Below are 25539 nucleotides of genomic sequence, written 5' to 3'. Positions count from 1 at the left end.
TAATTTTATTTTGATACCTTTGAGTCTAGCTTAAAAATTGGACATTCGGTTAGATTTAATTTTCAGTTTTGCCTTCTTTCTAAATGTGGGATAACAAGAATTATAATTTTGAAAACCGGAATTTCAGGTGAATCGTTACCAAATGAATGAACACCTTTACCGTATGAATGGTTTAAATACAGCAAATTTTGATTTTATAACCAGTATTTTTTCTTTTTTTTTACTAGAAATGTCTTTACCTTAGAGTTCAGTAATTTTTCTAATACATTCCGTGAAAAAAACGCAAAAAAGTACTTAAGTCCTTAAAGTCTTGACTAAGACCTATTGGGCTATTTAAATTTTATTTTTGCTGACTCCTATATTTTGTGGGTCAATACAAATTTGTTTGCTAATAATTGCTTGTGTTTGTAATATGTAAGATTTTCCCTAAACATGTTGAGGGTTTGAAAATCTTGGCTCTTACAAATCTTAATCTTAGTTCAAAATTTCTTCAAATAGTTTTAATCTTTTTGCTGTTTGCATGGAGGTTTAAACTACCTCTCTCAGCAATAACTACTAACATATTTATATTTATAGTTTTCATTTTGATGAGTTATTCTTTACTTAATTTAATCAATTGATTTTATAGTAGGAGACATTATACGAAATAACAGTTATAAATATCTGTAAGTATATAACATAAAGGAAACACTTGAGCATTAAAAATTTGAATATAATATTGCTGATTAAATTATTGTTTATTACCTGTAAAGTATGGGCTGAGTCCCTCAAACTGCATTAAGCAGGTTTTCTTAGCTGAATTTTCCTAAAATTATAAAAATATTTTTTTCAAAATAAAGTATTGCGCGTGCAATTTTTTTCTAAAGAATAGAAATAATTGAAAAATAATTCAATTTAAACCATATGCTTTAAAAAAATAATGTACGTGAACGCTTAGGCAATTTTAAATATAAATGTCTGGTATATAAGTTGAGAGTAATAATAATATAACAATTGGTAATTACAGTTAAATTGTAAATTGATAAGTGTGAAATATGTAATTATTTAAGTTCACTTATAAGAAAAAAATTATAGAAACTAGGTAAAGTGTAGCAAAATTATTCTGATTTATCTCATTTTACTAAAAATAATATAAAAACTTTGTTTTTCTCCTCTTATTTTCAAAAAAAGCGATAACTTATAAAGATATAACTTAAAATTATGAATTTATAAATATACTCATATATTAAAGTTATTTATTAATTGAACTGAAATAACTGAAACTTTTAATAGTACAGGGAGAGAAGCATTCGGGTTAAATTACCGAATTCTAAGGCGATAACATTTCCGAAAAAAAAACATAATTTTTTTTATTGAAAACCAAAATTTTATTTATTTAAATCATTCATTTGGTAATTTTTCCGTTCATATGGTAGTGGTTTACCGAAAAATCAAGTTTTCAAAATTATAGTTCTTATCCTCACACATTTAGTAAAAAAATACAGCACTGAAAAATAAATTATACAAAATAATTCATGATAAAAGTAGTAAGGTTACTATATCTTAACACTAAAATATTACCATGTCTGTACTCTAAGGTATGATAAAATTACTATATTTCACCAAATTTACCAAATTTTATCACACATTATAAGTCATTATTTTATAGTTCATTTTACCAAAATTATAACCAAAGCTCTATGAGAAAAATTGCTGAGCCCTTTGGTGTTCCCATAGAACCAGAAACACGGTAAACTTTACCATGTTCTGGTAGTTTTGACCATACTTCTTTTTCTCAGTGAATGTACATACGTATTAGATAAAGTTACCTAGAAGTTATCAAATAACTTAAAATTATAAACTAACTCATGAAATAAAGTAACTTATAAATTATAAATACTTATAAATATTAAATAATGTATAATTAGGGAAAATATTTAAAGAAATATTTTTCTGTAGATAAACATAATCCGAAAAAAATTTTTACTTCTATAAATACCTGATGCTGAATATATATATATATATATATATATATATATATATATAAAGTTTTAATTTTAAAAAAAGTTTTGATTTTTCCATTCATTAATAAATTACAATGACCATGACATCTCTAGCACCATTCTCAGAAATTTACAAAAACAAATTGACCAGATATTAAACGCAGGACAGATGCTATCAAATAAAACATTTCGGTATCTGTGCAATCTCAGTGTCTGTGCAAACTTATTCACTAAAGTAACATATAAGTTGTCTAATAAAATATAATTATAATCTAACTTATAAATGAAGTAAATAAAGTTATAAATACTTATGTAAACTAATGTATAATTATGGAAAATATTTAAAGAAAATTTTTCTTGTAAGAAAGTATGATCCAAAAACATAATTTCACTTCTATAAATTTCTAAATGATGAAATATATAAAAATAAAAACTTGTTTCAATATTTATTTATGAATTTATTTTTGCTGACAGAAAAATTATTATCACTATATATGTCTATGATTTATGGTAAAGCATTTATAGCATGAACATTGAAAAATACACACTGCGGAAATGTAATCCAAAAAACTATAATTTTTCCATCCAATAATAAATTGACCATGACATCTCCAGTATCATTCTTAGAAGTTTAAAAAACAAATTGTGCAGATATTAAGAGCAAGAGAGAGGCTATCAAATGAGACACTCGTGAGGATTATTTTTTGAAAAATGGTCCAAGACAGTGTATCGAAAGGCGATTATTTCTAACATATTTCAATTTTTTTGAAGATTTATGGTTTATGAAACCACACCATAAGCTAGTTATAAGAGCTTTATTGCTCCTGGTTGGAAAAGTTACTTTTTTCATTGCGCTAAAAAGAGTTTTTTTTTTACTCTTTTACGAACGCTTTAGTTTCGGTTGCTTTTAAAAATACCTGGTGCAAAGGAGGAAACTTTTTCCATTTTATTTTGAAAAAATTCCTTTTTTCGTGGTTATAGATGTGTGATTTCTCTCAATGTGGAACATTTATAGAGAGTAAACCGAAAAAAAAACTTCTCTTTGCTATGAAAAAATAATCAAAGTCAAATATTTTTTCAACTCTTGCAGGGAACAGGAAATTCCTGTTATACTAAAAAAAGTGAAAGTTTGAAGCAATAAAAAGAGAATATTATTGGATTTGACCAATTTTCGTTTCTCAATGAGCTGCTATAAATACTCGAAAATTCCTAGTAACAGTCATAAAAATGGTATTTTCCTTTATTCGGATATTGAACGTTTTTGTGACAAATTATTTTGTAGTTTCTTTGCTTTGTGTGTATATATATATATATATATATATATATATATATATATATATATATATATATATATATATATATATATATATATATATATATATATATATATATATATATATATATATATATATATATATATATATATATAATGTAATGAGAATTATCAATTTAAATATTGTAGAAAAACTGGAGAACTTACAAAGAGAGGAAAGTGGAATTTTTATATTTTGAGTGGCATAGACTGATCATGGGTTAAAATCCGTCGGGGTAATTGTGGGAGGTTTTGTGGTTTTCTCTCTCATGCAATGCAAATGCAGTTTAGTTCCATCAAAAAAGTCCTTTACGAAGGCAAGTTTGTGACAGTATTTAAACCTAGAGTTTACTTGTTTTCTCGGTTGGGTTCAAAATTGCAAGACTACAAAGTTGAATATTGATATTCATAAACTCAGAATTCGGTCGACTGTTCAAAGCCGGTTGAAAAACAAAACAAAGTTAGCCTCCTACAATATAGCTTCATAATATTTATCAGAAATTTATTTAAATTTTAAGTTTATAAAAGAAGAGTTTATTTATTTATTAAAAGCCTAGTAAGTTAAAGCCAAGTACATTAATCAATACCGGATAAGAGATAGTAAACAAATAATGGCGAAAAGAAATATAGAAAAGCTAAGATCCTAATGATTAAGGGAAAATTAAATTGAGTAAAATAAAGTTCAAAAACAAATATAAATAAAATGATTTTTTGTGTGATATTAATCAAAATATTACAAATTTTTCTAAAAAAACTTTTTTTCGAAATAAAGAAAACCCCCCGAGAAGTAAAGAAATAGTCACTAAAATTTTTATGCTATAATGAAGTATAACCATATAATCATTCACAAGAGGAAAACAAAAACATTGTAAACGAAATGTTAGAAAAAATGTAAAAAAATATAAGCAATATTCGTCTAAAACTTAACCATACTCCCTTTGAAACAGCAAATGTATGCTTACAAAGAGAAACTCAGAAACACTCATATATAGTTTAATACATTAACTATATAAAATAATTCCTATTATTCAACAAATATATTCTAAAGCCGCGATTTTATGATAAGAAATCAGTTCTGGAACAAAATTACACCAAACTGAAACTGAAATAGCCAGTACATAATTACCATGAAAAGTGGAAATAGTCAAACCCACATCTTTATTAGTAATAGAAAAATTCTTTAACTTCAAAGGGTGTTTTCTTCAACAGTCTTATCTGAATAAAACAGTCCCTCTATGATAACAGCCAGGGTTCATTGACTAGTAAGTAATCATGCGAAGTCATTTCCGGAAATTGCTTTGCATGAGTTTATTATCAAAAGGATCAAATTTATAGATTTTTTTTAAGTCACACCGTGCTTAAAGAGAAAGAAAAATGATGCATAGCTGAGCTTTAACAAAATGCAGGAAAAAGTCACGCCAAAGATTATCACTGAATGATAAAAGGAAATGTATGTATAGAACAGATGAAGTATCCCTTAAGACATTGAGCAATGATCAGTTTTTAAACAAAAAAAAAAATAAACTGATGTATACATTTGTTTATTTAGGATTATATAGAATTTTTCGATGATCCTTCCATAGGTAATAATAGTGAGAAGAAAAATCAATACTATTTTTTCGTCACTTTTGAAGCAAATTAAGTAGGCATTGAAAATGGGTTGAACTTAGCAGAATGATGGAAGTGCTGAATGCATATTTTTTTTCTTTTCTTTCAAAAAAGAATGAAGTTTATATACCTAAAAATAACTGAAATGCCAGTACTTTGAATTATATTATTGCGTAAATTTGTTGCAAACATAATAACATTTTAAATTGAATCATATTTCCGTTCAGAATGAACGTTACTATTGAACAAATTTGTTGCACCCATAATAAGATTTAGATAGAACCGTGTTTAAGCTCAGATTGAACCATAGTATTGCGCAAATATGTTTCACTCATAATTAGATTTGAATATGAACAATGCTTCAGCTTAGACTGATCCATACTACTGTGCAAATTCGTTGCACCCATAATATGAAATTAAATTGAACTATATTTCCGTCCAGGTTGAACCACATTATCACGTTATAAAGTTTATGAAAAAATTAATTTACACGATAACATTATTCAACTAGAAATTTTATCAAGGTTCTGAATAATTGGAAATTTTCATGCAGCCTTTTTCAAAGTTTCTGATTAACTAAGTTTAGGCAGCAACGAAAAACAAAAACAGATAATATCTTGCTCTTGACTTCAATTAGAAGTAACATAAAATAATTTCAAAATAAAGCGAAAAACATTTTTAAATGAAACTGGAAATCATGGGGAGAGAACAGGGGATAAAAATGTCTTCAGTTTACAAATGATGATATTCTTCTTCTTTAACAGCACTGCAGCCTAGTGAAGATAAAGGCTTTCTTAGTCTGCCTCTTCCAGGCAGTTCGACCCCTGTAGCTAAATTTCATCATCTATTCACTCCCAATACTCTTATGTCCTTCTCCACACAGCCCAATCACCTTGTTAATGGTCTCCCTCTCTTCCTTGAACCCTGAATCTTTGAAAATGTTAATTTTTTAGCTGGATCAGAATCTTCACGACGAAAAGCAAGTCCCAGTCATCTGATCCTGTATGACTTAATAACTCTTAAAATGTTCGTTGTCTATATTTATTATGCATTTCATGGTTATATACACTTCTCGGAGTGACTTTATTTCAATGCTCCAAACATTGACCAAAAGATATTTCTCTTACAAGAGCGAGCGATCTATTTTCTTCTGTTTTATAAAGTGACCAAGTCCCACTGCCATACAAAATAATCGGTCTAATAAGTGTTTTATGCAGTTCAAATTATTCATTCGTTCATTTTTATGTATTACATGCACTATAAGATTCTACGTAAAATCTTAATTATCATGTGATACAATACAGCTTTATTGTTTTTAAACGACTGAAACCGGTTTGCACTTGCTTACGTTCTTGTATAAATTGGTTAAATTAGACGATATATAGTATAAATTCGACGATTGAAAAAATTAGGCGATATACTATATGAAGATAGAATATTTATTATATCCGGTTTTATATTAGTATATTATAATAGTTACACCAAATTATTAGACGCACTGTAGTTTTTTTGATAATTATATGTTTTGCGCAAGTTTATATGCAATACTTTTATATTTAAATATGCATGTAATGGGTTTTTATTCAGGAGACTTTTTTTATGCTTCCTATTTGTATTTATTTTTAACGTATTGCATTACAATATTAACCAATTGATACGGGAACGTAAACAAGAACAAACCGGTTTCAGCAGCTTAAAAGCAATAGACAGGGACAGTGATGACGTATTTTTTTGACGTCAAACCCCGCCTCCTTCCAAACGCGTTCCAAACATTTTTTCGAACGAACCATTTCAATGGCATTTCCTATGTGAATTTAAGACGGCAAGATTTTTAATTTATTATTAAATAACTAAATTTATATAGCGCTTCTAAGGGACTTATTCCTAATTTATGTAGTTTTCTTTATACGGGGTATCAGTAGGTTTTACGAGTTAAGTGCATTAAATGCTATAAAAAAAAGTTTCAAAATGGTCAAGTTATCTTTAATTTTGATGTATAAAAATTTAAGCGTCAATATTTTTAACTCTTGTTTCATGTTTATATTAATGTCTTATTTTATTTAGAATTTGTTACATATTCTTTATCTACATCTAATTTTTTTCTTTAGTTATGGATAGGCATGCATTGTTTTTAAAAACGTTTTGTAATTTTTAATCTATAATTAGATTGCATTTATCAATACTAATGTCTGTTTATTTAATTATGTCTGATGATTAAATTTGTAGTTATTGTAAACTTTGTTTGCTTAAGATTTTCTGATTATTGCTGCTAATTCTCATTAGCTTTAGTTTTTAACTACTAAATAGGAATAAATTATGTTACTAACTTATTGTTAAATGTGCACAGAGTTTTAGTTTAAACTGAGATTTATTTTGACTTGAGATTTTTTCTTGTTTATATTTGTCAACATCGTCATTAAATAGTTTTTAACAATAATTTTATGCATTAATTTTTTTAGAAAATTAAGATTACTTATTATTAGATAATTAATATTAGATTAGATCTGATAATTAGGACTTTACATAGAATCTTACAGTGCGTTTAATAATTTATCCAGGGACTGTATAAACTTATTATAGTACTCATGGAGATAAATTTAGATAGTATTAAACTAATGAAGATAATTGGTGATATTACTGTTCGTAAAAAATATTTTCTTATTTTCTTTTTAAAAAATTTACACGAGTTGTTAAAAAATGTTTAATCTTCTTTACAATTATTTCTTGAAAGTTTTTTCAAAGATGGCACATTCCTTGGAGTCAGAGTTTATATAAAACTTTAAAAATTTGGAAAGTATGTTAATTGATATTTTCAACATTGAACCCTTAGTTAAGAATATTCGGTATTGACAGGATGCCCCTCTCATAAGGAAATATCTAAATGAATACGGTAAACATGAAAACACCAGTACCGAACAAATTATCTTAAAAGATAAACATCACGTTCTGCCGAAATGGATCATACATGTCTGTGTAAACTCCTTAGAATCAATCATTTAAAGAAACTTAAGGATATGTTAAACTATATCTATTTTAACTAATTCATATGTGCACACTGTGAAAAATTCTGGTACTCAGGTTGCTGGTACTTTTGATCATAAAATTCACTTTCGTAGCACCAGAACATGTAACGCAATAAAAAATCTGACATACCGTAATTTTTACAGTAATAATTACAGTTCAAACAGACTCACTCTAATTGAATAAATCTTACTGTAAAGATTATGATATAATATTTCACTGTAAAAATGGGTTTTACGGATGATGCACCCAAAGGGCTGATACTTTATACCTTAATTAAATCCGTTTTTTTTTTTTTTTTTTTTTTTTTACAGTGTAGGCGAGTTTAATTCCCATTTATTGCAATCTAAGAGAAATCATTTCAATGCTGAAACCTATTATACTTGGCAATGTAAAAACGTCATTTGCTTCAAAAATTCTTAAAAAAAGGAAGGAAAAAGTCGAATGTTTCGAGTGCTCGAAAATAGTCGCCCATTCTTAAGACTCGTTAAACGTGAAGGTAATTGCTACGTGAAGGACATAAGATTGGTAACTTAAACCATAATATAGTGCGCATTTGCTGATATCTTATTAAGGTGTTAATTTTAATCATTGTTACAATTCAATTTCAACCTTAGTATTGATCAATTAATATCAAGATGTATGATATTACGGTTTAACCATATTAAGGTTGAGATTAAATTGAACTATATCAAGTTTCAACATGCTTTAGAAATTCTAACATGGTAGAGTGGAACTGATTATTATTTTTAAAAGTTTAAAAAGAAGAAAATATGTTTTCTTTCAAGAAAATAAAACTGTTTAGTTATTGTATACTTTCAAGAAATACTTAGAAAATATTGTCGTGTTGTGTTTATCAAGGTGTATTTTAAAAGATAATCCTTCTCTAAACCAAAAGATATTCCTATTATCACTGAACATAAGTCTCAGTTTTTTTCTCTAAGAAAAAAAAAATCTAGAATTCCTTTTTCAAAGAGAAAAACGAGCTTTATTTTTAATCTTCAATAATACTTTTTTTCCAGTCTTGGAACTTGGAAATACTCATTTATTTCCAACAGATTTTTTTCTTGTTCCAGAGATTTTTCCGATTGTATTTTCTCCTGATGCAATGCGACTTTTTTTCGTTTAATTTCCTTTTCTTGTTCTTATTCTAATTTAGAACATGAAATGTGGCTTACGGTTTATTAGCAACACTGAATACATGCATTTTTCTCTTCCCTCCCCCACTTTCACACTGAATAAAGAAAAATAATTAAGAATAACGTTATAAAAAACATGCATTTTTATTTATATTTACTGCTGTTTCTAGAAAAGATCATAATCCTTATAATGGATATAATCTTTCTACGATAGAAAGTATTTCTATTCACGCGGAAATAGGATTTCACTACTATTTTTTTTTAAACAGAAACGTTTTAAGTGATTTTGATGCGTTAAGGTTTTTAAACAGCATTTTTTTGTTAAGATATTTTTCATAAATCACTTCAATTATTTTAAACTCATTTTAATACTTCATCCGTACAAAAATGATCCTCAGATATTTTTTGCACCGTAATAATTCCCTGGATTACATAAATGCTATTCATATGAATTGATTTTAAAACGGTTTCGTAAACAATACAAATAATACTCTTTAAAATAAGATTTTACTATTATTTTTTTAGAAGAAACATTTTAAGAGATTTTGATGCGTTAACCTTTTTTAAACTGTTTTTGATCGCTTTTAAAATATTTTTCGAAAGCCACTTTAATGATTTTAAATTCATTTTAATACTTCATCCGTACAAAAATGATCCTCGGATTTTTTTTGTACCGTAATAATTGCCTGGATTACAAAGTATTAAAATGAATTTAAACTCATCATTTTAATACTTCATTCGTACAAAAATGATCCTCAGACTTTTTTTGTACCGTAATAATTGCCTGGATTACAAAATTGTTATTCATATCAATTGATTTTAGGACACTAACATAAACAATAGAAATAATACTCCTTATTAATAATAAAATCAAGCAAATATTATTGTTTTATAAAAAAATAGAGCCCTCCTACAACAGACTGTTGTTGGCAAAATGAGAGGGGGGGGGGAGTCATTCCACAATTTGTTCATCCAATAGCATGATGGTAACAATGTGCTCTGGCTATCATAATTTCCCAGACAATATTATGCCCACCCATTCGAAGCTAGGGTGACCTTCAAACCCCAGAGGATGAAACCCCATTTTCCAAAACAACATCTCAGTACCAATTTTTACTGAAACTAACTAACAATAAATAAGAAACATTACGAGCAATTAATTATGACTTTGCAAATATTGCTTGTAAAATGCATTTAGTGCATCTACTTTCATTATTATATATGCAGTGCTTAGTTTTAAATATTTAAACTGCGTTTAAAATTTTAATAATATTTTTAGTTATTTTAAGGAGTGTTGAACTAAAAAAATATTCAAACTTACTGTAACCTTAATACAATGCATATTGAACCACATTATTGTACGTTTTAAACTTGGTTACACGATGTTACGGAACTTAAACGCTTCAATTTGATACCATATTATGGTTAAGGCAAATTTCCGTCAAAAAAGTTTAAAAATAATGATTTTCAACCTAAAATGCTTCTTTTTATTTCGATAATTTAAAATTCCAATCAAGGCCATTCCTTTGTCTTTGATGGTACTGTGGCTCCCAAAAGTGTTCATACATTTATAACTTTCAAGGAAATACAGTTCTATTTATTAATTAAATTGAATATTATTTAATAATGTTCAATTCAGAATAATATTCAGAATGGTTATTTAATAATAAGATGTTTAATATATTCTTAACAAAACTACATGAAATATTTTAAAACAAAGCAAAAGCTTGAATACATTCTGAAATATTCATTTTAATTAATGAATAGAGCAATAATGAATATATATATATATATATATATATATATATATATATATATATATATATATATATATATATATATATATATATATATATATATATATATATATATATATATAAAAATATATTTATATATATATATATATATATATATATATATATATATATATATATATATATATATATATATATATATATATATATATATATATATATATATATATATATATATATATATATATATATATATATATATATATATTTATATATCGCTTTTGGCCAAGCAGCCCAATGTGAGCCACTGTCTTCCTCTAAATATTTCTCCATAATGACATAAATTCATATTTATCATTGATTTCCAATTCTTTTCATTAATTGCAAGACAATCAGACACCACCGAGTCAGTCCATCTCAACCGTCCTCCTCCTTGCTCCAGCAGGTCTAAAAAACAGTATCTTTGTTATTGTATTGTCATCAGTCATTTGAATCACGTGAGTATCTTTTTTATTGTATTGTCATCACTCATTTGAATCCAATTCATTCTATTTGTTTTTATGCATTTAAATATATCGGATTGTTTATAAATCTTGTACAGTTTAAAGTTAATTCTCCTTCTCCAGTTATTGTTTGCTTATCTAAGTATATATACGTATACACAGGGGGGTACTCGATTTTATTATTTTATATATACTTTATTCTTTACCAAGAAGAGAGAGAAAAGCAAAAATTGTTTTCGATGTTTAAATTATCTATGCTGCTTATATTAAGTTTTTACAACCTTTATTTTCGATTATAAAATGTTTCTTAAAATTTTATATCGGATATATATTGGGAAATTAGATTGAATTATATATAGGGAAATATTACGAATTTTTTCGTGAAAAACAAATCGCTTTTTTATTTTATACATACTTCAAACTCTGACATAGTATGTAAAAAAACTGAGTTTAAAAGATATTTGAGATAAAGAGAAAAAATACAGCTTTCATGATAAAATCAGATAAAACAAAACAATCATGACATCAAAATCAAAAGTAAAAATATTTCTTAAAAGAATGTAATAAGTTTTGTTTTAATTATAACAGGATCAACATAATAGCGACCACATATTTCTGAAGTAAAAAAAGTATTTCATCGCGTATTTCTAATCAAAACAGACATCAACTCTTATTGAAGGAAATTCAATTATGTTTTTGGTCGATATCGATAAATCATATAGTTCAAAAGCAAAATGATTAAGATGGAACACTACAGCAAAAATTTCTAGAAATGTTCTTTTATTTTTTTGTTCTTAAACCATTTCAAAGTACACGATTTTAAAGATATAAAGGGAATTTTGTATTTAATTCATCCCAAAAAAATAAAGCTTCTCAAATTTTTAACTGGGCTTCATTCAAACAGTCTTTTTTATTCTCAGGCGTTCTGAATGAAGTTGAGACCTCACGAATATGAATTGAATATGAATTTGGTTTCAAATGAAATGAAGAGATATGCAGAATGTTTGCTGGAAATCATCATGTAATTGAGGAAGAAAAACAATATCACAATCTGCCGATTTATTATCGAAGTGAATTACAGCAAATGATGCTTTAAAGAGTTTATTTGAGGAATAAAACTAGAGCAGTTCCTAGCAAAAGACATTCGTGTTATCACATACTCTGTGATCTGATCTATTTTTTTTTCTTTTTACTTCACATGAGCAACAAATTACTTAAAAAAAACCTTTTTGGCTTTTTTTTATAATTTGAATTCAATTCTTAATGGTCCCGTTTTTTTCTTACATTTCACTCTTTTACAAAGTATTAGTTAATGAATCTAGAGATTAAGGAATTGCGTTTTCGTCTCACTCAAAAGTTATTAAAAAATATCTATTGTATAGTAATAAATTTTAAAATGTTTTAATAGCGTAAAGTGTAACATATTTTAATTTTACTTATTTACAATATCTTTTTTTTTTACATTTACTACCCCTCTATATTTTAGGTATATGTACAGGATGTTCTATAATGTGCGCCCTCGATAAGTAATTTTAGTATTCAAATATTAATACTAAAATTTATGCAAAAATTTTGAAATTCAAATAATATTGTATAACCAAATGCTCATTGAAAACTTGTCTGATATAAATAATATGGCGTAGATGTCTCAAAAGTCAGGATAACAAAACTAGTTATTTTCGTAAATCTAGATTAAAAATAACTCAGATTTGAAATTCAGACAATATTGTATACATTTTAAATCCAAATATTTATTGAAAATTTGCCTGATTAAAATATTATGGCGTAAAAGTTCAAAAAATCAATTTAACTGCGCATTCTCTCAAATCTAGATTTAAGATAACAGATTTAAAGTCCAAATAATATTGCATAAATTTTAATCCAAATACTCATTGAAAATTTGTCTGATATAAATAATATGGCGTAGAAGTCTCAAAGTTCCGCGTTCGGCTGACCACCTGACCGGAACATATGCTCCTGCACCCCAGAGCCCAAGGTCAAGAAAACTGAGATGGGCACAGTCGGCCTTGGCCCTCCTAATGGGCTGTCGCGCCACTGAGTTAGTTAGTTAGTTAGAAGTCTCAAAAGTTAGGATAATAAAACTAGTTATTTTCGTAAATCTAGATTCAAAATAACTCAGATATTGAATTTCAAATAATATTGTATAGATTTTAAATCCAAATATTTATTGAAAAATATTATGATATAAATAACATGGCGTAGAAGCCTCAAAAATCATGATACCAAAACTAGTTATTCTCTCAAATCTAGATTCAAAATAACTCTGATTTAAAATTCAAATAATATTGTATAGATTTTAAATTCAAATATTTATTGAAAACTTTGCCTGATATAAATAATATGGCGTAGATGCGTCAAAAATCATGATAACGAAACTAGTTATTTTCGTAAATCTAGATTTAAAATAACTCAGATTAGAAATTCAAATAATATTTTATAGAATTCAAATCCAAATATTTATTGAAAACTTGTCTGATATATAAATAATATATCGTAAAAAAGTAGATTCAGGATGTCCCTCAAAAGTAGATTCAGGATAGGCGGTGAGAAATTGGTATCGTAGGTGTCACTTCCTGTATGAAGAATAGTAAACGTTATAAAATTCCTTAGAGAACAGGTAACATTTTATATGTCTTCCGTCTACCTTGAAAGTTTATTTTAGGAATGCGATTTATTCTGTCTGACAAATCCTTTCACTGAAGCCATTTCAACGAAACGTTCTATCTGATAATTTTGTTAGATATTTAACTGACAAAAGATGTGGAATTAGTGCGCTTTTAAAATTAACAGAAGATTTTCCAGCAAGTTTTGAAAATAAATTGTTATATTTTTTAATTGAAAGATGCATCTTCTCTTAGTTTAAGAGAATTGTTTTTGAAAAGATAGAAATTTACATAAGACGCAAAATTAAAAAAAAAATTGCTGCTAACTGCTAAATTGGCACTAGAAATTGCCCGAGGAAGTGATTTTGACTGCTTTTAACTGCCTTTTCTTTTGCAAAAAATGCAAAAATAATTTATTTGCCAAGTGAAGTAAATTTTTTTATTGTTAATATTTACTAATAACTTGTTATGTAACTGTAAATAATATAAAGTCCCGCAATGGACTGATCGTTAAGACACGGTTACCAGCAGATCACCGAAGTCAAGCATCACTGGCTGCTGTCAGTGTGCGGGTGGGTGACCACTTGGATCAGTCTGCGTAGGGACCGAGGGTCTGCGGTATGGGTCCTCGTTAAACCCTTCTACTGTAAAGTGCTCGACTTCGCGTGCAGGTCGTCGGGCAACCAAAGCGGGGGTGCCATCCCCTCTGCAGAGGATCAAAATTGTGATGGCATGTCTTCAGATCATCCTCAGGGATGTTTCCCAGACCGTCGCCAATAGCCCATTGTGTAACTCTAGGGCGACGTAAATGAACTACAGCAACAGTAAATAATATAAAAAATAATAAAAATTAATCACACAAATTTCTTTACACATTAGTTATTCTTTTACAATGCAGTCATTTTGACTGCTTTTGGGTGATATAGGTATATACTAAGTTTCACTCTTTCTACTGTTGAACAAATAAATAGTGGTGAATAATAAGGTTAAAAACTAAAATTGAACTAATAGTGATGCTTTTAACATGAGCTACTGAAATTGATTAATGATTTCAACTGGATGTTTTCTTAAATATTTTAAAGATTCTACAGTTATGTTAAATTCTAACAAAAAGAAAAAGAATAACAAAAAGGCATTAGCAACATTTTTAGTTAAAAGAAGAGAAAGAAAAAGAAGAAATAAAGGTAAAGAAAAAGGTTTGGTAAATTTAATGAAAGAAAAGAGAAGGTTTTAAAAAGAATTTTGTTTGCTGATGCACGAATTAATTTGAATTAATAATTATGCTTCTCTTAGCAAATTTCAATAAATTTCTCACTGAATTTATTTGAATATTTCACTAAAAACTGTTTCTCTCTTTATTTTACTCTGAATTCAAATATTAACCTTTTTGTTAAATACTTTTTCATGTAAAATAACCATAATAAAAATAAACATACGCAAATATATACTCACAATGTAATTTAATTTTTTAATTAATAAATTCAGAGAGCAAGTGTAATGATATAAACATATCTTTAAAATAATTTGAATAAACCATGTCATATAAAATTAATTAGAACATTGCAAACATAATATTGCATTTTTATTTAAATGATAAAATTTAATTTGACTTTTTATAAATCTTTCCATTAGTTAATCAGTTTAGAATAATATAGGGCTAATTATAATTAAAATTTATACACCGGTAACACATTTTTTTGTCATAAAAAAAGCAATTGTAATTATAATTTATTTTATCTCCCTTATTACCTCTACTATTTTAAGATTAAAATAAACTCGTAATTATAAGTTAAAATTTTTATTTGTTTTCCTACTAGCAATAAACACATCAAGTCTTTAAAAGAATTTTGTTTGTTAAACACTTTGAAGAAATTTATGTCTTAATAAATAAAATGCATTTACTGCACGCAATTTAAAAATCAGTAGCTCTTCCCATTATTATAATTCATGCAAGTACTTCAAATGCAGGCAAATATTTAACTTGCTGTTTGTAAACATAAATACCAGGACTGCATTTTATCACAGGCATTTTTATTTCATTTGTGCAACTTTAGTGAGAAGAAATGGAAGTTTAAATCATAACTTCAGGACCTGAACTAAGCGAACCACAACCCTTTCCATGATCGAAACGAGAAAAACGAGAAAAAAAAACTGCCTTATGATTGATGGCATCTCATTATGGTGGAAGCAGAGGTGAAACGACTGACAATAACGGGAATAAAAATGAAGGAAACGAGAAGGTTTTAAAAAGAATTTTGTTTGTTGAATGGTATTTTCTGACTTTTGCTATTTCCCAAACTCATTATTGTTAAACAACTATTCTTGAGATATTGATGAGTCAATTTATGTCTTTTTTTATAAAATAGTTATAATGAGAATTGATTGCGAGGTAAAAGTTTTGAAAAGAAGTTTATAACTATCAACTAATTTCACTGATTTATCGATTAATCGTTATAACAAATGAGTCTGAATTAAAGTATTAAACTACGCATTCTTACTTGCATCATTTTTATATTTTAATAAACTTAAGGCCAAAATAAATGATGCCAAAATAAATAAAATAAATAAGTAATAAATTAAAGTGATAGGATATTACTTGATTTAAAATCAAGAAATCTCCAATTGCGACAAGTTGTTGGATTCTTGGGCATAAATTCGATTTCGCAATGGCAAAATTATTTCCATCCCAGTCACATCAGCTCATCTTGATGTCCTAGAATCTTTTTTTATTCACACGAATTCTGATTCCCTTGTTAACGACATTAGTTCATCACTATCTCCCCCTAGCGCTTGGAAATGCATTTTACCCTGATTTAACCCTCTGAGAGACAATGGTTTTTCCTGTTCTATTTTTTCATCTAGATTTTTATTCACTCTCGGCAACTGAGATTTCTTTTTAGTTTTATATCTCACCTTTATTTTCCATTTTTTGTTGGCAACTTTATGTTTCTTTTCATTCACTTCTGGCGAATTTTGAAAATATTCAAAAATAGGCTCCTATTTTTGAATGCTTGAATCACGTCGACTGTTATATCCAATCTGAATATTTTTGAAGCGACTGAAGTATTTTAATCAAGTGATAACCTAATACCTAGCTATACTACCCCTCTAAGAAGTTACCATATTAAAGTAAATACGAGTCCCACGACTCCAAACCATTTCAGTGATCATTCATCATTTATTTAGTTTTTCAAATGGAATACCAACTAACTGAATAAAATCCCTCATTATTTAGAAATGTAATACTTACATAGTCAATCCAACAATTGTGAAGCCAAATATGTCATTTTTATTTCTTTTTGCTGTCAAATGCTTTTTATTTATAACGGTCGTTGAACCGCTGACCCAATTTTTTGAGTTTACGACTACTAATGTTCAACTCGGTAGCCTTGTAATTTTGAACCCAATTCAGAAGACAAGGGAACTCCTGGATCAAGTATAGAGATAAATTTTGTCTTAATGGAGGACTTTTTGATGAAACTGATTTCGCGTTACATGGAGAGAAAAACTACGAAAACCTTCTACGGTTAGCCTGACGGCAAACTGACAAATGCTTTTGTTGCAAAATTTTAATTATTTACTATCCCTTACCTGATTTCGACAAACGCCGATAATTAGGTACCTAATTATTCTAAAATTATTCTAAACGACTCATGGCGCGAAAAATCGGAATAATTAATACAAAAGAATGGGCTTACATCTAAAATTTTAATTCATATATTTCGAAGGAATTAGAATTCACTGCTTTATTCATTTTTTATTATTAATTTCTTTGCATAATTTCACCTCTAAAAGTCTCTAATTTTTAACTGTGCGGTGCTTTTTGTTATTTAAATGAACGAGGTAATAAACAATAAAATTTATCAGTAACAAGACTTTTATGAATATTTGTTAAATAAGTTTGCTATTTTTAAGAAAATGAGAGATATTTTAATAACAATAATTAATTAACTTTTCAATGCAAATTAAAAAGCCTTTATTGTATTTCAATAACTTGATTTCTTATTATATTATTATATTATTATAAATTACTGCATTCTGATGAATATCGTGACATTTATCTATAAGCTGATTTGTATGAGTTACTTAAAACAATCTTATCTTACAAAAGTTGGAGGAAAACAAAGATAATTTCGAGAATAAACAATTTCAAATTGTTGTGAGGTCATAGCTACCTTATTTGATTTCAATCATCCTACTTAGATTAAGAAAGAAGCTTGTTTCAAAAAAATAATTCTCACATTCTTATTTAAAAAGGCAATTAAAAATTAACGGAACTGGTATTATTTTCTGGTGAGGTCATAGCTACCTTATTTGATTTCAATCATCCTACTTAGATTAAGAAAGAAGCTTTGTTTCAAAAAAATAATTCTCACATTCTTATTTAAAAAGGCAATTAAAAATTAACGGAACTGGTATTATTTTATTAAATAATAAATAGTATAATAGTATAATAATAAATAGTATAAAATAGTATACTATAATAAATATATAACATCTATTTAATATCTGTTCCAATATTTAGGAAAGAAGATATTTTAGTCAAATTAAATGTTTATCTATTTATTTAAAATTTACTATTTAGAGTTCTAAGCTGAAAAAAAATCTAAATTGAATTATCTAAAGAGATTTAACCAAATAGAAAATTACATTTTACAATCATGATCGATTTTGGTTTCGAAAAATTAATTTTAATTATGTAGAAAAATGGACGCTGTAGGGTAGACTAAACTAGTAAAGGGATCTATATTTATATATAAATCCTTTTCCATAATTGTTTCTGCAGGATCTATAATTGTAGAGAAGAGACGGGCTTAATTTGAGCACTGACTCAACATGGGCTCGGACTAATATGTTTTTCATACATCATAATTTTTACTACTTTTAAAGAAACTTAAGGTACAGTTATTAAGTATTAAAAATACAAAATGTATTAATTAATTGTGATAAAAAGTTTTAATGACTATTTCTTTGTTTAGGTATATCAAAGGTCGAATGGCGAGACAAAATTCAGCCTTTACTTGAAGTAGGGGAGTGTCGGGTACCCCCGCCCACTGTCAATTTCGTATGTATAGAATATTTTTTCAAGTCAATGGGCCATCGGACATTAATTTTTATGTCAAAAAAAGATCATTTTCAAAGTTTCAAGTATTTATGCAGCTGTTAATATGGTAAACAATAGTTTTGAAAATATGTTGAATACAGTAGTCATGAAATTAAGAAAAATTGGTTGAATGTTTCGATTAAACTTCAGTTTAATACTAATAAAATAATTTTTTCTATGCATGCAGCATTAAAGTATGTAGTCTTAAGTTTAATTTGCACAAAAAAAGAAGTTAATATGCGAAAAATTGTTCGAGTAATTACAAATTTACAAAAAAATTGGATTTCGGGTAGCCCCTCTCACATGAATGTCGGGTTTCACCACCCAATTTTATTTCGTCGATAAATGTACGGTTGCAAAGATTATTATTTTATTGCTTCAAATTTGAATGTTATATGCATTTTTAACAACAAATATTGTTGTTATTAAATTATTGTTATTAAGTGATTGAATTCACTAAAAGTATATAAATATGTAATAAATAAAATAATTTCGTGATAAAAATGATAAATGAGGTTTATCTATTGTCAATACATTGTTAATTTTCATTTACACCTGAAAAAACAGTCAAAGCATAATTTTTGTAACTGGGCATAATTTTTGTAACTGGGCATAATTTTTGTAACTTGAAAAAGCATAATTTTTGTAACTGGGCGGGGCTACCCGCCACATTTTGAAAAGAGCTGGAAAACATGTTTTTTTAAATTTCTATTTTTTTAAGCTAAACTATTCTTTTTTTTGGTTTATTCGTTTTGAATTATTTAATTAGATGATAAAACAATAGAAACATACAAAAATATTGATTATTACTCAATTTTATACAGAGATATAAGCAATACTCCTTGAGTGGGAGGGGCTACCAGACTCTCCCCTATATCTCGGGCTCGTTCAGTTTCTGGCTCTAAGTAATCTTATGTATCTCGGGTTAGGGCTCGGATTAAAATTCTCAGGCTCTTCATTTATATATATATATATATATATATATATATATATATATATATATATATATATATATATATATATATATATATATATATATATATATATATATATATAAGGATGATTAAATATTTTTCGATGTTATGCACAACTTATAGATGATACTTGAAAATGCATTTTTACTCATCTTTTCTTTCCTCTGCAATCAAACAAGTTTTGATGATTTTAGTCTCAACTTTCTTATGAATGGTTCGTTCAATTTTGATAGTGTTTTATTTATAATTACATAAATATTAATTTTTTACCTTTGAGTTATATTTTTTGTATCTAGTTCTTGATATGGATTAAAAAATATTCGTTAAGGGTATGGAATAATTTATCTTCATTTCAAATTTTTATTCCTTTATATTATGTTCAAATGCTAGCTCATAGTTTTATAGCATCATCAATAATATCAGTGCTACGGCGAGCGTGGAGTATCAGCTCTTGTTTTTGACTGGTTGTTTGATCTCACCAAATTTGAATGATAAGTTAAATCATGACGTTTATTTGACCCAATGACGAGCTTTACTATTTCATAATCATTTTAAGAATTGATGTACTAATAGGACATACACCTACGCATCTGTTCCTACAAAACACAAATTTTATTTTAACTTCAGGTTTCAACAATATGAATTGTTTATATAATATAAACAGTGTGAGTTCGGAATATAACAAAGAATAATCTTAGAGACACGTATTACTGCACAGCTTCATATAAAATAGTATACTTTTTAACTATATAAGTCAGTATGTAAAATAAATAAGAAGACTGAAATAAATGCTCTCCCATACAAAATATTAGAAAGCTTTGAAAATTATTATCTTTGTAAAATGCTAAAATTAAACGAACTAATAAAAATAAGAAAACAAATTCTTAAAAAGAAAGAGATACCCAAAATCAGGGAAAAAATAAATAGCCTTATTCTTACGAAATGGCAAAAAGTAATAAGTGAAAACGACCTAAACTGCAAAAAATTGTTAAATATGCAAATATTACAAACGGCAATTTTCTAATCATAACGCTGATATCGTTAAAAACGTAGTTTCTAAAACTTTGATAAAAAAAATAATTCTAGTTAAATGAAAAATATATTGAAAAATCTTATCTCACACGAGAAAAAAGTAATTTTCTCTACCGTTTTCCTTCTAAAAATGTGCCATGACGAAAAGAAATTTCAACTCGTAAACGAAGATTCTTTATTTATTCTAAAAGTACTGAAAATAAATATGAAAGTACTGTTGATTCTCAGTTTTTTCATATTAGATAGAGAAAAATACTTTCGATTCCTATAATAAAACATTTCTTAAAAAACAAATATACAATAAAATTATACATTTTAGTCATTTTGCAAAAAGATAGAATCTAAACAATTGTCTTTACACATCTTTGGAACTTTGTGTTGACTGAATCAATACAAGAAAGTTCCATTAGAGGAACAGCCAGTGTTGACGAAATGATGTCACTAAAATTGAAGTTGCCGACATGGAATAGGAGTGATATTGAAGTGCCATTACTAAATGACTTTTCGTGGGTTAATGGCTCTGAACGAGATATTTGTATGCCTGAGTATTATTTATCGACGCAAACTATTTCTCGATCTTCATGCTGAAGATTCTCTAGTACTATCTCAATAATATATTCTCTAGCACGAAATATGGACGTTATGGGTATTAGAGATTTTTAAACTTTGGAAGTTCAATTTGGGGAATTACTAATGTGATTGCTTTCAAATAAAAAAAATAGAGAAATATTGATTTTACATAACACAATAGAAACCTGTTAAAAAGGAGGATTTTGTTAATGAATTTTGAAACGACTTAACTTAATACATTTTTTTCTTCATTTTATTATACAGATTTTAATCTCCATTTTATCATATTACAAATACAAAAGTTTAAATTATTAGCACTTACATAATCCAATGTTTATAACTTATTTTTAAAATATCCACCGTACTCATAAGCTTAAAGAAATTTGATTCCGTTTTGATTTTTTGAAGAACATTAATGTAGTTTTCGTTGTAGGTAGGATTTTCTAAAACTGTTTTTTTTTACGAAATGGTGGTGTTTAAAAAAAATCAGAAAATGACTTAAAAAGAAAATGCACTTTTGCTTATATCTCTTAACTAGTCAACTCAATTAAAAACACCTTATGTGTAACGAAAATTATATTTATTTTGAACATTGTGTCAACATTTGAAGTAAATCGGTTGAAATTGTACTAGTTAGAGATGCAGCCTGTTTGAGAAGCATAGTTTCGAGTTAATTGCGTTTTAAGTTACGTGCTCATCAATCCAAATAAATATATAAAATTTTGCAACCAACAATGTGCAAATCGGTTGAAATTGTATTAGTGATGGAGCATGTATGAGGGACATAGTTTCGAATAAATTCCACTTGAAGTTTTGTGTTCAACAATCCAAATAAAATATGTGTAATTATGCAACCAACAATGCTCAAATCGGTTGAAATTGTATTAGTTAGAGATTCAGCATGTTTGAGAAACATAGATTCAAGTAAATTGCGTTTGAAGTTTTGTGTTCAACATTCCAAATAAATATATAAAATTTTGCAACCAATTATAATGTATTAGTGCCAGGCCTATAAGATGCTTCTTCTTCTGCATTTTCAGTAGTCTCAAGTGTTAGTCTTGCCCTTTTTTGTCGATCTACCTTCATGTGACGATACATATGTTTTTAGAATAGCAGGCAAAATTCTATGATCATCTTGATTTTGAACATATTTATAAGTTGCTGGGCTTACATTTATTTCCAATTGCTCCAAAACTGTCACTAACTCTTTTTAGCCTTCTTTAAAGGGAGTCGGTAGGGTAAATTGAATTTTAAAAACACGATTTTTTTAATCTTTGATTTCTCAAGAGCTATTCGACTGATTTCGTTCTTACAATGTAAATTACATTCTTTAAAATCATGTAAAAATTTGAACACCTCACAATTTAATTTTTTTTCGACTATTACAAAACAAAAAAGTGAAAAATAGTAAATATATACTAAAGGCTATTTATTGCACGCAAGTATCTTTGGATTAATATTTCTTTAATTGTGTTCAAAAAATTTTCAATTCGCTTAGAATGTTCTAGAGAGAAATCGAAATACGTAAAAAATAAAATTAACATTAATGGGTCAGCTCTCCTGATCAAACGTTTGGGACCATATTTCCCAGAATGCGGCTGTCCCCAATGTTTTAGAGACAAAAACGCGAATCCATCGTAAAAAAAATATATGTTTAATCAGAGAAAGTATGTTTTTCTGTCCAATTTCGTAACTTAAAAAATCGTCTGCACTAATTAATTTGCATATTTAAGGTCTTTTCTCGAACCATTGAGTCCTAGAACGTAAAGATCCGATCATTAGATTAAAAGTTATTCAGGGCTGTCCATTTTAATTTTGCGCACTGTATGTATAAATTATGGTATAGGTATTATATTATTAAATTGTTTTTCAAAGCACCAAGATCAAAAATAACCATCATCGTGAAACTTATGTTTTAAATGTTAAAACATTTAATTTGAAATTTGAAATTGAGTTTCAATTATTAACTATTAACTAAACAAAAGATTTCCTTAAAAATTACATCGATAAGCTTCTTGATATTTAATTCAATAATTTGATAGTGTATGTTACGAATATATACAAAATTTTATGGTGAAATGATTATATATTTTTCTAACTTTTCACTCATTTCGCCTCAAATACCCCTTACTTTTTATCGGTTGTGTAATTTTATGTCAGCTAGAATGATTATGAAAGCGAAAGTCAAAAATCTAGTTTGTTAATTAAGAATGATTAGGAATCGATTTTCAATCAAATGTCAATCGATATTCTAGCTAGTTATATTTTTACTGTTTCCATCTTCATTAAAGCTTCTGAAAGATTTTGTTATAGCTTCCAAATTACCTTTAATTATTTTTACAAAAATATTCATCGCAACGTGGATTTCAGGAAAATATAACAGCCTGCGGTTGTATCAAATACCAATTAAGGAGAAAATAATACTATTTATTATTACAAGAATTAATTATTAACTCTAAACATAGATGAAAAGTAATTACTTTTATGTGCAATGCAATCAATGAATGCTTATTTCTTATAGCTTTCATAATTATTAAAATCTTATATTACAGACAGACGAAAAATGATAAAATGTTTAAGGATTATCTGCAAAATATATCAATAAATTTTCCTCATGGAAAAGAAATATTATTTTTATTTTAGAACACTAATGTGTATAAGAGGTAGTAAATTGTTTAAATATGAGAAAAAATAAGTGTGCTAAAATAAGCTTAATTATTTACTTTGAGATTCAGTTGCCTATTTTGATAACAGACCACTTAAAATATGTTTTTAATGTTTGGTTTGAGAATTCATTGCGGAAAAGAAATATTATTTTTATTTTAGAACACTAATATCTATAAGAGGTAGTGAATTGTTAAAAGATGAGAAAAAATAATTGTGCTAAAATAAATTTAATTATTTACTTTGAGATTCAGTTACATATTTTGATGACAGACCACTTAAAATATGTTTTTAATGCTTGGTTTGAGAAAATTGCGGATAAGAAATATTATTTTTATTTTAGATCACTACTATCTATAAGAGGTAGTAAATTGTTTAAATATGAGTAAAAATAATTGTGCTAAAATAAGCTTAATTATTTACTTTGAGATTCAGTTGCATATTTTGATAACAGACCACTTAAAATATGTTTTTAATGTTTGGTTTGAGAATTCATTGCGGAAAAGAAATATTATTTTTATTTTAGAACACTAATATCTATAAGAGGTAGTAAATTGTTAAAATGTGAGAAAAAATAATTGTGCTAAAATAAGTTTAATTATTTACTTTGAGAGTCAGTTGCATATTTTGATTACAGACCACTTAAAATAGGTTTTTAATGTTTGGTTTGAGAAAATTGCGGATAAGAAATATTATTTTTATTTTAGAACACTACTATCTATAAGAGGTAGTAAATTGTTAAAATATGAGAAAAAATAATTGTGTTAAAATAAGCTTAATTATTTACTTTGAGACCATTTAAAATTTGTTTTTAATGTTTGGTTTGAGAATTCAATGCCGAAATTTAAACATCTGTCTTTCAGATATATCTGGAAAATTTTGTGTGATTAGTTTTGGAAGTTAGTTAGTTTTGAACGAGATAGAAAAAAAAATAGCTCAGGATTCTGTTGTGGGAAGAGAATTATGTACCTCAGCCAATGAAAGAAACAAAACCTAATTAAAAGAAAAATTTTATAACTGGAGATGCAGCAATATATCAGTTACTTCTCTTTGTAAAAGTCACCAAACTTGCAACAGTTGTATTCCACTATCATAGAATACTGCCATCGGCGAGAAGAGTTAGAATGTTACAGCTGACTGAGAGTTTTTTTTTCTGTGAGAAAATGAACTCGAACAGAAATTTCTTCAGGTTCAAGATCAATTGAAAGCCTTTGACAGCGAGATAGGGACTGTAGATTACATGATTAAATAG

At 27.1% G+C, this 25539-nt stretch overlaps 1 protein-coding gene across 5 annotated transcripts in view; it reads right to left on the bottom strand.

Annotated features, from left to right (window-relative positions):
- LOC107452633 (sodium/calcium exchanger 3) overlaps positions 1-25539 on the bottom strand; it is a 257682-nt gene that overhangs the window by 163578 nt on the left and 68565 nt on the right. For 3 of the 5 annotated variants that reach the window (XM_016069177.4, XM_016069197.4, XM_071188150.2), the window contains one exon: positions 745-805. The exons of the other annotated variants lie outside the window; for them this stretch is intronic. The gene's annotated coding sequence lies outside the window, so the exon portion shown is untranslated. The remainder of the gene's footprint in view (positions 1-744; positions 806-25539) is intronic. 5 annotated transcript variants of the gene reach the window in all.

This window comes from Parasteatoda tepidariorum, chromosome 12 (assembly GCF_982258835.1).
Source record: "Parasteatoda tepidariorum strain Cologne lab strain chromosome 12, Ptep-v5.0, whole genome shotgun sequence".
In the NCBI taxonomy this organism is placed as follows: Eukaryota; Metazoa; Arthropoda; class Arachnida; order Araneae; family Theridiidae; genus Parasteatoda; species Parasteatoda tepidariorum.
This window is presented reverse-complemented; position numbering and strand designations above follow the sequence as displayed.